This window comes from Panthera uncia, chromosome F2 (genome assembly GCF_023721935.1).
Source record: "Panthera uncia isolate 11264 chromosome F2, Puncia_PCG_1.0, whole genome shotgun sequence".
In the NCBI taxonomy this organism is placed as follows: Eukaryota; Metazoa; Chordata; class Mammalia; order Carnivora; family Felidae; genus Panthera; species Panthera uncia.
Window position 1 is genome coordinate 35,383,047 of NC_064812.1, and position 12,834 is coordinate 35,395,880.

At 37.0% G+C, this 12,834-nt stretch overlaps 1 protein-coding gene across 2 annotated transcripts in view; it reads left to right on the forward strand.

Annotated features, from left to right (window-relative positions):
- NCALD (neurocalcin delta) overlaps positions 1–12,834 on the forward strand; it is a 394,286-nt gene that overhangs the window by 222,762 nt on the left and 158,690 nt on the right. For both annotated transcript variants that reach the window (XM_049633559.1, XM_049633560.1), the window contains exon 4: positions 4,903–4,951. The gene's annotated coding sequence lies outside the window, so the exon portion shown is untranslated. The remainder of the gene's footprint in view (positions 1–4,902; positions 4,952–12,834) is intronic.

Below are 12,834 nucleotides of genomic sequence, written 5' to 3' on the forward strand. Positions count from 1 at the left end.
CTCTCCTTCTCCCTCTCCCTCTCCTTCTCCCTCTCCCTCTCCTTCTCCCTCTCCCTCTCCTTCTCCCTCTCCCTCTCCTTCTCCCTCTCCCTCTCCTTCTCCCTCTCCCTCTCTCTCTCTCTCTCTCTCTCCCTCTCCCTCTCCACCTCTCTCCCCTCTGCTCAAGCTCTCTTTCTCTGAAATATACATACATACATACATACATACATACATACATAAAAACAGAAAAGAAAAGGCCAGAGGAAGAAAGCTCTGTAGCACCCAGTACTGTAGTATTTTACAGCTTAATGGTGAAACATTGCTTGTTCCTGCCTCAACTGCCTGCCCTGTCTCTGGGAGTCAGTTATGCCCAGAACAGCCACATTTTTCTGGAGAGGAACTCCCAGGACATGTTCTAGAGAAACATATTGAATGAAAGCAAGACCTTTCCAAGTGCGAGTCATATCAAACTGCATGGTCATTCAACCCCTTGTCTCCCCATCAGTGTATTCATTTCTTAGGAAGCAGAAAAGAGTTGCTTCCCTTTGCAACATCAAAAAAAAATGTTTTGGCTTGATTTTTGTGTTCTTTTTAAATTTTGCTATGTTTTTCAGTTTCCTAGAAATTGAAAAATATAATAAATGAAGTAAAAAGTGTTTAATGAGTGGGTTCAACAGTAGAATACAAGAAACAAAGGAAAGAATCAGTGTACTTACAGATAAAATAATAGAAAGTACCTAATCTGAGGCACCTGGGTGGCTCAGTAGGTTAAGCCTCTGACTTTGGCTCAGGTCATGATCTCACAGTTCCTGGGTTCAAGCCCTGCATTGGGCTCTGTGCTGACAGCTCAGAGCCTGGAGCCTGCTTTGGATTCTGTATCTCCCTGTCTCTCTGCCTCTCCATCTCTCTCTCTCTCTCTCTCTCTCTCTCTCTCTCTCTCTGTCTGTCTCTGTCTCAAAAACTAGATAAAAATTTTAAAAAAATAATAAATTACCCAATGTGAACAACAGAGAAAATAGAATCAAAATTGGGGGGTGGGGAGACAGGGCCTTAGGGGGCCCAAAGGGATATAAAAATTGTATACCATGTGTATCATCAGCATGCTAGAAGGAAAGAAACAGGAAGATGAGACCAAAAAAGTATTTGAAGAAACAATTGCTGAAAGTCTTCCAAACTTGGTAAAAGACACAGACCTATAGTTTCAAGAAGTTGAGTAAAACCCCAAACAGGATTAACCTAAAAAAATCCACACTAAGATACATCTTAGTCAAAGTTCTGAAAAATAAAGTCAAAGAAAAGATTTGAAAGCAGCGAGAGTGAAATGAGACCTTATCTATAAGGAGAAACAATTAGATAATGAATTCCTCATCAGAAACCATAGAGGCCAGAAGTAAGTGGCAGAATATTTTCAAATGTTGAAGGAACTGTCAACCCAAGCAATGAAAACATCCTTCAGGAATGAAGGGGAAATAAAGACATTTTCAGCTGAAGGAATACCTAGTAATGTGCCACCAGCAGGCTTATCTTAAAAAAATAGCTAAAGGAAATTTCTCTAAACAAAAAGGGAATGATGGAAGAGGGAACATTAGTATGGAAGAAAGAATAAAACAAAGAGTAAAAATAGGGATAAATACAATAAGCTTCCTTCTCCTCTTAGTTTTCTAAATTAGATGATTGAAACAAAAATTTTAACATTGATGTGACTCAGTGTAGTAGAAGAAATGTTTAAGAAAGTTATTTTTTAGGGGTGCCTGGGTGGCTCAGTCAGTTAAGCATCAACTCTTGCTTTCAGCTCAGGTCATGATATCACAATTGGAGAGTTCGAGCCTCAAATTGGGCTCTGCACTGACAGTGCAAAGCTTGTTTGGGATTCTGTCTCTCTGCCCCTCCCCCACATACACTCATTCACATTCTCTCTCTCTCAAATAAATAAACTTAAAAAAAAAGAAAGTTATTTTATAAATGAGGGAGAGTAAAATGATGTAAAGGGAGTTAAGGAATCTAATTGCACTGGTATAACATTAAAAACAATAGACTCACAGGGTGCCTGGGTGACTCAGTCTGTTAAGTGTCCAACTTTGGCTCAAGTCATGATCTCACAGTTTGTGACTTCGAGCCCTGCCTTGGGCTCTGTGCTGACAGCTCAGAGCCTGGAACCCTACCTCACATTCTGTGTCTCCTTCTCTCTCTGCCATCCATCACTCATGCTCTTTCTCTCTGTCTCTCTCAAAAGTAAATAAACATTAAAAAATTAAATAAAAAAATAAAAATAAATAAAAAATAATAGATTCTGACAAGTTACATATATTTAGGGTAATATGAAGAACAGCCATTAAAAAGCCATACAAAGAGATATACTAAAAAAACTATAGATAAATAAAAATGGAATTCTAAGAAATGTTCCAGTATCCACAATAAGGCTGGAAAATGAAAATAAAGAAAGGGAAAATAAAGAACAAACAGGAAACAAAAAGTAAAATGGCAGACCATAACCCAAGCATGTCAGTAATTACATTAAATGTAAACGGCCTAAGTATACAAATTATAAGAAAGTGGTTGACACAATAGATTTAAAAAAATGACCCAGCTTGGGTGCTTGGCTGGCTCAGTTGGTGGAGTATTTGACTCTTGATCTCAGGGTTGTGAGTTCAAGCCCCACATTGGGCATAGAGATTACTTAAAAATTAAAAAAAAAAAAATAAATAAAAATGACCCAACTAGATGCTGTCTACAAGAAACTACCTTCAAATATATCAATATAGGAGAGTGAAAGTAAAAAGATAGAAAAAAGATATATCATACAAACATTAATCAGAAGCAAGCAAGAATGGTTATATTAAGATCAGATAAAGAAGACTTCTAAGAAAAAAGAAAAAAAAACAGACCAGGGACAGAGGGACATTACATAATGATGAAAGGGTCAATCTACCAAAGAGACATAGCAAACATAATATTTTGCACACAAATCCTAAATATGTACCAAACAGAGCAAAATATGTGAAAGAAAAACTGATAACTGAAAGAATAGACAACTCTATAGTTAGAGTTGGAAACCTCAACACACCTTTTTTTAACAATTCATAGAAGAACTAGATGGAAAACCAGCCAGTACAGAGAACACAGAAACATGATCAGTCAACCAGATCTGATTTATGTTTATAGAATCCACCCGGCAACAGGGGAAAAGACATTCTTTTCAAGTGCCACAAAATATATGACAGGATAGGCCATAATCCATAAAACAAACCTCAACAAATTTAAAGAATCGAAATCATACAGTGTATTCTCTGACTACAGCAGAATCAGACCAGGAATCAATAATGGAAACATTACAGGAAAATCTCTAAATACTTAGAACTGAAACAACAAACTTCTAAAACATCTGTGGGTCAAAGAGGAATTCTTAAGGGAATTTTTAAAAATACATTGAAGTAAATGAAAATGAAAATACAACATAACAAAATTTGTGAGGCTCAGCTAACGCAGTTCTGAGAGGGAATTTTATAGCACTAAGTATGTTAGGAAAGAGGAGAAGTCTCAAGTTAATAATTGAAATTCTCATCTCTAGAAACTATTTTTTAAGTTTATTTATTTTTGAGAGAGAGAGAGAGAAAGAGAACAGAAGTGAGGAAGGGGCAGAGAGAGAGAGAGGGAAAGACAGAATCCAAAGCAGGCTGCAGGCTCTGAGCTGTTAACACAGAGCCCGACTCAGGGCTCAAATCCACCAACTGTGAGATTGTGACCTGAGCTGAAGTCAGATGCTTAACTGAGTGAACCACCCAGGTGCCCCCAGAAACTAGTTTTTTTTTTTAATTTGTAAAAAGGAGCAAATGAACCCAAAGCAGGCATAAGAAAGAATAATAAAGAACAAAAACCAATAAAATTGAAAAGAGACAAACAATAGAGAGAATAGATTAAAGCCCAAACTGATTCTTTGAAAAGATCAACAACATTGATAAGCCTTCAACAACACTGACAGAGAGAAGACACACATTACCAGTATCTGAAATCAAAAAGACTAACCATCACTATAGATGTGCAGGCATCAAAAGAAAAATAAAGGAATACTTCAAACAACTCTACGCATTTTCTGTTTTTGGAAGGAAGTTTCCAGATTACTAATTAAATTTTCTTAGGTATAAGGCTATTCAAATTATCTGTATTTGTTGTGTGGGTTGTGGTAGCTTGTGCTTTTTGGGAAACGAATCCATTTCATACAAGTCCTTCCAAAACAGAAAATTCCAGATCCAGTTGGTTTCACTGGAAAATTCTACCAAATATTTAAAGAATTACATCAATTCTATCACTCTCTTCCAGAAAATAGAAAAGCTTCATCTTATGAAGCTATTGTGATACCAAAACTAGAAAAAGACAATACAATGTAAGAAAACTAGAGACTAATGGCTCTCATGAAGATAAATGCAAAATTTCTTAACAAATAGCAAATAGCATTCAGCTATGTATAAAAATAATTATATAAAAATAAGTATATACCATGACCAGGTGGAGTTTATTTTAGGGATGTAAGACTCATTCAATATTTGAAAATCAAGCAGTATAACCCACCATATAAACACTCTAAAGAAAAAAATCACAATCATGCTAATGGAAGCAGAAAAAGTATTTGACAAAGTTCAACCCCCATTCATGATTTAAAAAAAAAAAAACTCTCAAAAATAGGAATAGGAGGGAACTTCCTAAAATTGATTTCATAATATCTATCAAACACCTGCAGCTAACAGCATATTTAATAGTGAAAGACTGAATTCTTTCCCCATAATATCAGGAGCAAGACAAGGATGTTCTTTGTCATTACAACTATTCAACATACTACTGGGAGTTCTACACAGTACAATAAACTAAGAAGAGAAAATAAAAGGCATACAGATCAGAAGGTAGAAATAAAATTGTTTCTGTTTGCAGATGGCATGAGAAAAATCCAGTGGAATCTACAAAACACTAGAACTAATAGGTAAGTTCAGCTAAGTTGAAGGGTATAAAAGAAACAAAAATCAACTGTATTTCTATATACCAGCAATGTATACATGGGTATTGGAATTAAATGTACAATATCACTTATGATAGCTCAAAAACATATGAAACTTATATGTAAATCTAACATAACATGTAGGATTTGTATGCTGAAAACTACAAAATGCTGATGAAAGAAATCAAATGGGAAGATCTAAATAAATGAAGAGCCATACTATGAATCTAATTCATGGATTGGAAGATTCAACATAGTGGATATGTCAACTCTCCCCAAATTGATATTTAGGTTTAATGAAATTCTTACAAAAATTCCAGAAAAGATTTTTGTAAATATAGACAAGATTACTCTAAAAATTTACACAAAAAGGAGACATATAAATGGCCAATGGACATATGAAAAGATACTCAATGTCACTCATCATCAGGGAAATGCAAGTCAAAACTACAGTGTCACCTCACACCTGCCAGAATGGCTAAAATGAACAACACAAGAAACAACAAGTGTTAGCAAGGACGTGGAGAAAAAGGAATCCTTGTGCACTTTTTGTGGGAAGGCAAACTGGTACATCCACTGTGGAAAACAGTATGAAGTTTCCTCAAAAAAAAGTTAAAAATAGAACTACCTACAATCCAGTAATCGCACTACTGGGTATTTACCCAATGAATAAAAAAACACTAATTCAAAGAGATATATGCACCCTCATATTTACTGCAACAGTTTTTACAATAGCCAAATTATGGAAGCAGCCCAAGTGTCTATCAATAGATGAATGGATAAAGAAGATGTGGTACACACACACACACACACACACGGAATATTATTCAGCCATAAAAAGGAATGAAATCTTGCCATTTGCAACAATGTGGATGGAGCTAGAGAGTATAATGCTAAGTGAAATAAAATCAGTCAGAGAAAGACAAATACCATATGATTTCACTCTTATGTGGAATTTAAGAAATAAAACAAATGAACAAAGGGAAAAAAGAGAGATGGGGTGCCTGGATGGCTTAGTTGGTTAAGCATCTGGCTCCTTGCTGACACCAAGGGAGCCTGCTTGGGATTTTCTCTCTCCCTGTCTCTCTGCCTCTTCCCTGCTCTCTCTCTCGAAATAAATAAATAAGTTTGAGAGAAAGAGAGAGAGAGAGACACCAAGAAACAGACTGTTAACTATAGAGAATAAACAGAGGGTTAGTAGAGGGGAGATGGATGGGGGGGAAGGGAGAAATAGATGATGGAGAAATAGTGCTTATCATGATGAGCACTAAGTAATGTATAGCATTGTTGAATCACTATATTGTACACCTGAAACTAACATAACACTGTATGTTAATTATACCGGAATAAAAATGTTTAAACTTGATAAAAAAAAAAACAAAATAAAAATTTATACAAAAAGGGGAACTAGAATGTCTAAACCAGTTTTGAAAAAGAGTAAAATGGGAGGAATCACTCTACTTGATTTCAAGACTTCTATAGCTACAATAATGAGGACTGTGGAAATAGCAGAGGGAGGGATGGACACATAGATCAATGGAAGACCTGTAAGTAGTCACATATAAATATAGCCAACTGATTTTTGAGGAGTATGTAAAAGCAATTCAATGGAGATAAGATATTCTTTTCAGCATTAGTGCTGGAGCAGCTGGATAACCTCAACCTAAAAATCCCACAGCTTAACTCCGATTGGATCATACATTTAAATATAAAATATAGGGGCGCCTGAGTGGCTCAGTCGGTTAAGTGTCTGACTCTCTGTTTTGGCTCAGGTCATGATCTCACAGTTTTGTGAGTTCAAGCCCCACATTGGGCTCTGTGCTGATGGTGCAGAGCCTGCTTGGGATTCTTTATCTTCTCCCTCTATCTCTGACTCTCCCCCCGTTTATGCTATCTCTGTCTCTCTCTAAATAAATATATAAACTTAAAAAAATTTTAAATATAAAATATTAAACTATAAAAATTTTAGAAGAAAACATGGGTGAAAATATTCAGGACTTTTGGCTGTGTGAAGAGTCCTTAAACATGGCACTAAAGGCATAATTTCTAAAAGAAAAAAAATAAATTTAAATTCATCCAAATTAAAAATGTTTGCTCTTTGAAGGACTTTGTTAAGAATATGAAAAGACAAGCTATAGATGGGGAGAAAAAACTTACAAAACATGTACCTAACAAAGGACTTAAATCTAGGCTATATAAAGAATTCGAAACTTAGTTAAAAAAGAAACAGTTCTATTAGAGAATGGGCAAAAGATAGAAAGAGACATTTCACTGAAAAGGACGTGTAGATGGCAGATAAGCACTTGAAGATGTTCAACATTACTAGGTATTAGGGAAATGCAGATGAAGACCATAATGAAATATCACTACACATCTAGTAAAATAGCCTGAAATAAATAGTGATAATGCCAAATGCTGGCAAAGATGTGGCAAAATTGAATCTCTTATTCATTGATGGTGGTTAAAATGGTACAGCCACTCTGGAAAATAGCTTGGCAGTTTCTTAAAAACTAAACCTAAACTGAATCATAAGACCCAGCAGTCACTCTCCTGGGCATTTATCCCAGAGAAACAACTTACATCCGCAGAAAAACTTATAGACAATTTTCCCCAACAGCTTTATTTGTAATAAGCCAAAAGCTGACAACAACCAACACGTCCTACAATAGTGGTTAAATATACAGTGGTTAAATATACATGCAAACGGTGAGATACTATTCAGCCATAAAAAGGAGCCAACTATTGATACAAATAACAACTTGGATACAGGCAGTGCCTGGGATCTCAATTCAGCATTATGCTGAATTTAAAAACCCAACATCAAAAGGTCATATATTATATGTTTCCACTTATTAACATTCTAGACATAACAAAATCATAAAGATGGAGAACAAGTTTGTGGTTTCGAGGGATAAGAGGTGGGAGCTGAGAGGATGGGTGTGGCTATAAATGGTAGTAGGATGTCGGTCTGTGTGGTGATAAATAGTTCTGTACCTTGATTCCAGTGCTGGTTACACAGATCTTCACGTGTGATAAAATGAAATGTAACTATAAAAATGTATTAGATATAGGCTTACCTAAACAAAAGTATTGTTTGTATGTGCTCTTCTTGGGTTTTATTTATAAAAACAAGTCACCAATACTTGCTTTTTTTCATTCTTTATGCTTTTACAGTTCACCCAAGTTGTTGCCTGTAGCTATGATTTATTCATTTTCCTTGTTGTCTAATATTTCATTATATGTATGTAATTCAGTTTATTTCTTTACCTGTTGGTGGGCATCTGTGTTAAATATAGCTTTTTTTTTTTTTTAAGAAAGGTGTTGGAAACATTTTGTGCCTGTTTTCCAGTGCTGCTATGCAAGAATTTCTCTAGAGAATATAGGTAGGCGTGTGTTTGCTCTGTTGGAGGGCACGGAAAACATTCAACTTCATGAGTTAAAGTTAAATTGTTTGAGAGGCTTATATCAACTAATACACCCACCATCAGCTAAATTTGCATTTTCTTGATTACAAATGAGGTTGCTTGTCTTTTTATATGTACATTTACCATTCTTGTTTTTCTCTTCTGTGACAATGTGTCAGATCTTTTGCTCATTTTTCTATTATGTTGTCTTTTACTGATTTGTAACATTTCTTTATATAATCTAAAAACTGGCCTTTTGTTGATTTTACTTGCTGCAAACTTGTGGCAGATGTTGGCAATTTTTTTGCTTTCTTTATCATACTTTTTTTGTTTTTGTTTTTTAGAGGGAGAGAGAGAGAGAGAGAGAGAGAGAGAGAGAGAGAGAGAGAGAGAGAATGCATGAATGGGGGAGAGGGGAAGAGGGAGAGAGTGAGAGAGACTCCTAAGCAGAGTCCACACTTAGCTTGGAGCCCAATGCAGGACTTGATCCCACAACACTGGGATCATGACCTGAGCCGAATCGAGAGTTGGATGTTCAACCAATTGAGCCACCCAGGTGTCCCTCTTTATTGTACTTTTTGATAAACAAAGATCTTAATATTATAGTAGGGAACATTTATCAATCTTTCCTTCTGCAATAAACAGTTTTGTGCCTTAAGAACCCTTTTCCCATTTGGAGGTCTGAAAGATGTTCTATATTTTCTTCCACGTTATAACTTTTTTTTTTTTTTTTTTTAACAGCTAAATCCTTAATCCCTCTGGAATTGATCTTTGGGTGTGATTCCTCCTTGACTTTTGGCTCAGTAAATTATTTCAACCTTTTGTGAGAGCTCTGTTGTCTTTTAATTCCAACTTCCCAGCCTTGACTACTACTGATGCTTGCTCTGTCTCTTCAAGTTGTGTGTGTGTGTGTGTGTGTGTGTGTGTGTGCGTGCGTGCGTGCGCGCTTTTTCTTTTGGTATGCCTTGTAAATTTTTCCTGCTAGCCAGATACAATGTACCAGGTGAAAGGAACTGCTATAAATAGATCTTTAGTAATGTGGTGGTGAGGTTCTCAGAGAGAGGAGGTGTTTTACACATTCTGTGATCAGCCTTTTAGCAAGCCTGTGCCTCTGGACTGTGACCATCACAGTGTTGCAGTTTTTTTCTCCCCCTTTTCTCAGGATGGCTGGAGTGGACTGAAGTTCAGTATTTGCTTTCTCCCACATTGAAGGCTAGAGGAGACTGGTTTCAGTATTTCCCTTTCCCAGGTCAGTTAGGTTCTCATAATACTCTAGCAGGTTAGGCTCTCATTAACTAGTTTACCCAGAGGGTGTGCCTTGCTAAGAACAGAGTGCTCTGGGACACCTGGGTGGTTCAGTCAAACCTCAGCTCAGGTCATGATCTTACGGTTCGTGAGTTCAAGCCCTGCATTGGGTTCTGCACTGACAGTTCGGAGCCTGCTTGGGATTCTGTCTCTGCCCTTCCCCAACCTGCTCTCTCAAAATAAATAATAAATAAATTTAAAAAAAGAAAAAGAACAGAGTGCTCTGGCATATTTCAAAATGGTTCCTTTCGCCCTCTGCATTCTGGAAGCTGGAGGGGATTTTTCTCTGATATTTACTGTGGGAATCTGGTAGATGTCCTGCAAGTAAATCTCACAGTATTGGGAAAGCTCCCTTTTGACTAGGTGCCCCCAGAGCTTTTAACTCTCAGAGTTGTCCCCACAGAAATTCCAGCAATTCAGAAATTACAGTTCAAGTTTTCCTACCCCAGCACTGCTTCCTACAGCAGTTGCTGCTGGTAAGTCCCTGCTCAGGGAAGCCATCCGTCCATCTCTCTAATCTGGGGGACAGCAGTTTGCCCTGTGTGCTTCCCTCTCTTAACGTGTTCCAAGAGGAGTTCTTGAATTCTACTTGTTGTTAGGACAGAGTGGTGATCTCCAAGTTCCTACTCCTCTTTTGTCTTTTAATACCTGAGTTCATGAGAAGGTCCAGGAAGAAAATTTAACCATGGTGAGATTTTGGAAGATGGCCAATTCTCCTTTAGGCAACTTTGAAAGAAATTTTGGTCAAATGATGGGTTTCCTTTACTGTAGCCAAGGCATTCTTGCTTTAGCGGTTTTGTAAGTGCTTGAGTGTCACGTGTTAAAAAGCTAAAGAAACCAAAAACAAAAGCAATGAAAAGCAATGAATCTCCTCTCACCATTTGAACTATGACTCAGATCATTCAAATAAGCTATTTGTTAAGAAAGAAAGCATAAATTTAACATGCCTGTTTGTGTGGTATTCAGAGTACAGATTCTGCTTTTGGAAAGGCACTGCTGTTTATGGGAAATATTGCTGGACAAGGAATCAAGAGCCTGGAGTTAAGCCTTGATCTGTCATTACGTGGTTGCAAAAGCTTCTTGTATCCAGAGTACGTTCAGCTCCTGTAACAAGAACCCTTCTACAGCAGCTTAGCCAAATAAAGGTGTTTTTTGTTTTGTTTTGTTTTGTTTTGTTTTGTTCCCCTCATATAACAGCCTGGGAGCAGGAAAACCAGGACTAGTGTAGTGGCTCCTTTTTTCAGTTTAGGCTTCACAGCGTGTGGCTCTTGTCTTCATGCTTGTCACTTCATGACTGCAAAGTATGTCTCTATCTCTGGCCTTGTATCAATGTTTCAGGCATGAAGAAGAGGAAGGGCAAAGAGCAAAAAGCGAGTGGAGAGCTCTTTAAAGAGCTTTTTCTAGGGGGCACTTGGGTGGCTCAGTCAGTTAAGCATCTGACTTTGGCTTAGGTCATGATCTCACGGTTCTTGGGTTCGAGCCCCGCTTGGGCTCTGTGCTGATGGTTTGGACCCTGGAGCCTGCTTTAGATTCTGTGTCTCCCTCTTTCTCTTCCCCTCCCCTGCTCGTGATCTGTCTCTCTCTCAAAAAATAAATAAACATTTTTTTTTTTAAAAGAGCTTTTCCAGGAAGCCTACGCCGTAATGTTAGCTTACACCTCCAGGGTCCAAGCTGTTCCACCTGTCCATCCTTAGCTGTGGTTTTAACAGGGCAAATTGCTGCCCTGAACAAAATCAAGGTTCTGTAAAGAAAAACAGTATGCTGGGAATTGGATAGGTAACCAGCAGTGTCTGCCCCATTCTCTAAACTTCCATTGGGAACGCCTGTTCCTCCCCCATCCCCGACAGAGTTGTTTGGAGGTCAAAATGGAAGATCAAAATCAAATGCAGGAGCACTTCATACACTATAAAATGTATTTCATAAACAAAATGGAAATATCCTGAACTATATTCTTTTTCTTAAAGCTTTTTTATTTATTTTACTTAGAGAAAGAGCACATACACATGGGAGGGGCAGAGAGAGAGAGAGAGAGAGAGAGAGAGAGAGAGAGAAAGAGAGAGGGAGGTAGAGGGTGAGAATCCCAAGCAGGCTCTGCACTGTCAGCACAGAGCCCGACACAGGGCTTGAATCCACAAATCACAAGATCATGACCTGAGCTGAAACCAAGAGTCGGACGTTTAACCAACTGAGCCACCCAGATGCCTCTCGTGACCTATGTTTTTAGAGAGCAAATCTAATGTTAACAGAAAGCCCACCTGAATGTAAAGATTTGGGTAATCAGTATCTCTTGAACCTCAGCTCATTCTCTTGTTGACATCTTTAGAGAACACAGTGTTCTCATGGATGCACATCCTCAAATACCAATCTTCAGGTTACTGCCAAAGATTGTTGTGTTGGACATTTGTTGATTTCCTCCATAATAATCCCTTTTCCCTTCCAATATCTTGAGTGACTTCCCATGCGATTTTTCTTTGGAATGTTTCTACCCTCACCTCCAGGGATAAGCCTTGATTAATTTAAAGCCATTCAGCAAAGTATTAGTGACTGATTCAGTGATGGGCAATCTGAGTGACCTCAGAATTTGGGACTGCCAGAGTGCTAACACTATCCTCTTGAAAGATACATAAGTGGTCTTGAATTGCTGCAGCTAGTATTTTTTGTACCATGAAAGGAGGCAGCCTGAGGTTGAAATCAATCTACAGAGAATACCTGTGCCAAGAGAACTCCAGAGAATCAAATGATGTGGTGAACCTCTGTTTTCCCAAAACCAACCATACACCTGGACATTTTTTTCCCCAGCTCAATGAACCAAAATAGTTCCTTGTCTTGTTATTTATTTGAATCAGTGAGTTTGAGGTGGGGTTTGTGTTATTTGTAGCCAAAAGATTCCTGAGTGATTGTTTCCAATATATGGTTTAGGCAAAAATATATATATTATTTTAAATATATTATTTAAATATATATTATTTAATGTATATTAATTTATATAATCAACAAATTAGGAAATTAATCATGTTCCTAACTTAACAGGAAATCCTATTATATAAATATAATATATAATATATTTATATTTATAAATATAATAAATATATTATTAATATATATTTATAAGTATATAAATATAATAAATATATTATTAATATATATTTATAAGTATAT